At 30.2% G+C, this 5,137-nt stretch overlaps 1 protein-coding gene across 1 annotated transcript in view; it reads right to left on the bottom strand.

Annotated features, from left to right (window-relative positions):
* LOC108970607 (signal transducer and transcription activator-like) overlaps nucleotides 1–4,290 on the bottom strand; it is a 26,671-nt gene extending 22,381 nt beyond the window's left edge. Inside the window, exon 1 of the mRNA XM_018936094.1 lies at nucleotides 3,932–4,290. The gene's annotated coding sequence lies outside the window, so the exon portion shown is untranslated. The remainder of the gene's footprint in view (nucleotides 1–3,931) is intronic.
* Nucleotides 4,291–5,137: the final 847 nt, after the last annotated feature.

The raw sequence follows: 5,137 nt of genomic DNA, 5'->3' as shown, positions 1-5,137 counted from the left end.
ATTAGGTTGTCAAATATCCCCCTTCCGCGTTTTTGCTTTAAAAAATTATTATTTTCAGCAACTTTTTTTATTTTTATTGAAAAATTTTAAAACCACTATGTTTAATCGTCTAATTGAGATAGTCAAACTTTGTCGCCGAAAGTTTTAAAGTTTGAAAAGCCAACTTTATGAATATGTGATGGTTATTTTTGAAAAACGACAATTAGTTGGTGAAATTTTAGTTGTAATGATAAAAGGAAAATTTGTATATTAAATGTATGGGAACCTTAAAAAAAAAATAGCGACGCCTTAGTTAAGCTACAGCGCCTGGCTTAAGGGAGGATTTTTTCTTTGTCAATCACTAACATTTGACGGGGTAAGAGTTGAAAAAAAAATCAAAATTTTTTTTCAAGCACCCTAATGTACATACATACTTAAATTTAAGTATGTGGGTTAGAAAAAGACTACTGTCTTACTTTTATTAGCAGATTTAATTGTATTGTTACTTTTAATGTAAACGTATACTTGCATTTATACAACTATTACGGTTTTATTTACTTTGCCTTTTTTATCTATTCACTTCAATGTTTATTTGTTTAGTTGGTGGATAGCTGATATGACTAGAAAATTTTGTAGGTACAGCAATTGCACCTGTTGCAGAAATATTCCACAGTATTGAAAAACAATCCTTGCATTCCTTCTCAATTATCAAAAAAAAAAAAAAAACAAATACCATAAGCTGTTATTAGAACAATTTTTCTTTTGTAATGGCAAACAAATTATAATAAGAAAGTTTTGCTTAAAACAAACCAATTAAAATGAAAAATTCAGAGAATCTCGGCAGTGTTAAAAATTATAAATAATAGCTAACTATATTTTTATTTATATGAATGCAACTATATATACGAGTAAGTGTATTCTATAACACATAAAGTACCTATGCATGTACATATGTTTGTTAACTAAACGCTAATCAATAGTTTATGCTGACGCATTACAGAAAATCCCAAAAGCGGAAATTTTATTGGAATCCGATGTTTTTGATAACCCTATAACTCCTATTTACACAAACAAATTTATTGATCAGTATATTTTGCATGGAAGTATATAAATATTTTATATATAGTAAGAATATGTTTAATTAGAAATTAGTTTTAGCACAGATTCGTCGAAACGATGATTATGGTCTTATCAAATAAACCGATTGATAAAAGAGCGCAGGATTTAAAATCGTTCCTACGGCAGTCGGGTCTACATAACCGGAACAGTCTTGATTTTTATCTGCCTGCATTCCTTCAAACTATTTTAGGGATGTCTTTCTGACTGAATTCGATTTTTATGGTATCGAGTAGATATTTGGAAGTACCTTTAAACTTATAAATTAAATACTATCTTATTTAAGATTACTGCTACTTTAGTAAAATATAAAAGTTTAGTATTTACAAACATTCTTGATGCTTCTATTTTAATATAACGACTATAAGTACTAAGTGATAGGATATCATAAAGTAAATTAGTTCTTCTCCTCTCGACTTATGAATGCCGCATAAAATCCGGACGGATAACTAATGTATTATTAATAAATAAAAACTTACTATTGTATGTAGTATGCATTTAAGTGTACAAAACATTTGTTTAAAATTTTTTTGTTTATGAATTCGAATAAATGTTAAATTAATTCTCATTTGTTTCGCAGAAACAAATTGCTAACAAAAAACTAGTTCTGTAATTAAGCGCCAATAACAGCAATCCTAAACTATCTAACTACGAAACTGCGCGGCAAGAAATTGTGTTAATGTGCAAAATATGTAAATTAAATAACGCAATGGAGTGAACGTTCATGCAGGCCGCGTTCGTTTTAGGTATTCGCGCCATACAGCAGTAAGCGAATTGGAAAGACGGCTTCATTACATATGTACAAAAATACATACATACGATATACATACATATATACTATAGTATAAAAGCAAACGGGTGTAACGACATTGCCAACCATATAATTAATACAAATTTAATCGACTATGTTATAAACAGCACCTCGCTCCCACCCACATTTCAAGCAAGTAGTGAGATTTTTGTTTGACTGTGTTTGAGTGGAGCAAGTTCTTGGAGCTAAAAATCATGACTGGAAATTAAAACTGCATAAGGCAGAAAATTGTCTGTAAAATATATGAATACACATATATTGCAACACAATTATCCCCATCAACCGAAAAAACTCCTAAACCCACGGAGAAGTTGTAATACTTGTAATAAAGTCAACAATAAAATTGTTTGTAACAATATTATTTTTATAGATATGCCTGTGACTGATGATCGAGAGGTTAAGAAATTGTAAACAAATTATCTAAAGCGATACATTTTGATTTAAATATATTTATGCATGCAACAAGAAATATTTTTTAGGGAAAAACTCCCACAAATAATACCAACTATAACAACACCGCCAGTGAATAATAAATGAAACGTCATGAAAAACCCGACAAATTACAACGTAGTACGTTATATGTATGTGTGAAATATTATATGCATATGTACGTCGGCTGCGGAAAACAATTCAGACGATTTAACTAGTCAACTAGTTGTAATTGCTGAACATAGAGATTACAAAAAAAAATTATAGTGGATGAGATATAGGAATTAATATATGTGAAAATTAACTAGTATTATATTTATTGTTTTAGTTACGCAATAAAATATCGCATATTATAATACACATTCTGTCAATTTGGAGATTCATAGTTCTGCATATTGATAACGAACTTAAACCATTTAAATTAACACAAATGTCTATACACGATAGCAGAATAAGGTAGCTTTTTGAATAAAAATTGATATTGATAAGTGTTAGCCAAGTTTTTCTTCAATTTGTTTCGTAGCCTTTTTATTATAAGTATGTACTTTTTTTACCAGTAACAGTTCACATGCCAATGATAATTTACAAAGGTATAAAAACAAAGCTACTTATTTGTCCTTGCATTCAGCTCACGGTTCTGTTGCATCAGGCCTCTCCGACGAGGCCATATCGGGTAAAATATTTATAAATATGTACACCATTGTATATCAACACAAACGGTCTCCAATGCCCACCTTCTTTTTCAGACGTTCTCTGTCCTAACCTTTCATAAAAAATAGTGTGTATATATACATATACATGTAGGTACAACAACACCTGGTTTATTTTTAAAACATACTTTTTCACTTCATTTCTTCGCACTAACCTTTTCAACTATAAAATCTTCTAAATATGTATTCGCGTAACAATTTGCCACTTAAATTTCGATGTTTTCGATTTATGAGTATTTTTAAATATTTTGATTTCTATGCACTCAAATTCTTTACCATAAAACAAAGTTGCATTAAAATTCACTAATAAAAGTTAACTCAAGAACAAAATTCACGACACATGAAATAGCCGAAGTCTTTTTTCGTTCTGCTCTGCTATCGGCGTCATATGTAGTTATTTTTATGCACACGGTTGTATTTCGATGTAGAGTAATGTGGCCATATCAATATGGTAGTTTCCAGATTATAAATTTGTCCATAACAAATTAGACGATAAAGAACTTGCTTTCACACGAACTACTTGTTGATGAAAATTGAAAACCATGACATAGGCTGCAATAAACTTAATATTCATTAATTCTCTTAAAATACCGCCGTCATAATAACCATTTTAAATTATTGAAAATTTCTCACGAATTTAGCTATTCAGTTGTGATAGAATACTTGAAAATTGAATTCGACTCTAGTTGTGCTCCCTAATTTACTGCATTCAATGGCACATCTTGTGAGGAATATTTTTTAAATTTATGAAAACACTCAAGAATGTGTAGATTTTTATATTTAGAACGCAAATAAAATGTAAATTTATGATTTTAAAATCGTTTTATTACGTCTTACTAAATTTAACCGAAATGGCAACTCTAATACATATCGACAGTCAACTCACCTACACTTTTCACTGCAACTCGTTTTGTTGGTTGTTTTATCAGTGGCTTCTTATCTTACAATTCCTTTATGTATGATTGGATGCGCTTATGATTCTATGTGCTCTTGCCTTCGGCAAAAGCTTTTTCAAGGATTTTTGTAGCATAAAAAAGAAAAGCGCAACACGTTGATCAACGTCCAAGCAATGTAATTTCAGACTTATGCACTACATGAAAACCCTTTCAAATAACACTCATTACCGGTTTATAATATGTTTCTTAGAAACTGTTGAAAGTATGATGCACTTGAATTAAATTTAATAAATTAATTTGCGAGCCAACGAAAATATTTGCAAACCCAATCGATATCTTTTACACTAGTTTATTGTGAATGGACGTGTGACAGAATGTTGCCACGTTCCATATTTTTAAAATATAATATAAAAATAGCATTCATAAAAATTCCTCCGAAAATACTCAGATTTTTAGCGTTCATTTACAATAAATTCAATAAATACTTCATTTCTTACGAGCAATATGAACAAATGTTCAATTTAAAAAAACGAAAGTCAAATTATAATAAATATTAATTGTATTCCTACAGTTTTTATGAGACTTATTTACATAAAACGAGTCCATATGGTAATTAAAAGAAACTATGTTAAGAGTATTAGTATAACACTTTGTTAGTTAAAGCCATAAAAAACATTTACTTTAACAATACCGAAACAAAAATACCCTTCACTGGTTCATTTCTTATAGCATGGAAGGCAATTAAAAGATATTCTTCTCTTAGATCTTAATTTTGCTCCGTCAGTTTGGCAGCTACACGCTACAGTGGTCTGATCTGAATAAATATTCGAAGATAATAGCGCTGCTGCCTTGGATAACAACCATATCAATCTCTTCTATACAAGGACTTGATTTTGACCGATCACCATGGCAGCTATATGCTATAGTGGTCGGATAGCGGCGATTCTGATATATGAACAGTTTTCTAATATTTTCATAGTACATCGAAATATGTTACATTGTATTTGCAACATATGAAATGTAAAACCCTTTTGGTCCACACCTTATCTTTTATCCAATTACAGTATTAGTTAATAAATCTTTCTAGCTGCATATCCTTTGGACCCGTCGACATTTGAATTTATTGAACGAAGGTGGGGACTTCTTGGTTTCTATTCGACATTTCACAGTAAAACGTCTTAGTGTGCATATACAGA

The sequence above is a fragment of the Bactrocera latifrons genome, unplaced genomic scaffold (assembly GCF_001853355.1).
Source record: "Bactrocera latifrons isolate USDA-ARS-PBARC rearing strain unplaced genomic scaffold, ASM185335v1 scaffold_107, whole genome shotgun sequence".
Lineage (NCBI taxonomy): Eukaryota > Metazoa > Arthropoda > Insecta > Diptera > Tephritidae > Bactrocera > Bactrocera latifrons.
Note: the sequence above shows the minus strand (reverse complement) of the source record. Positions and strands in the feature narration are given on the sequence as shown.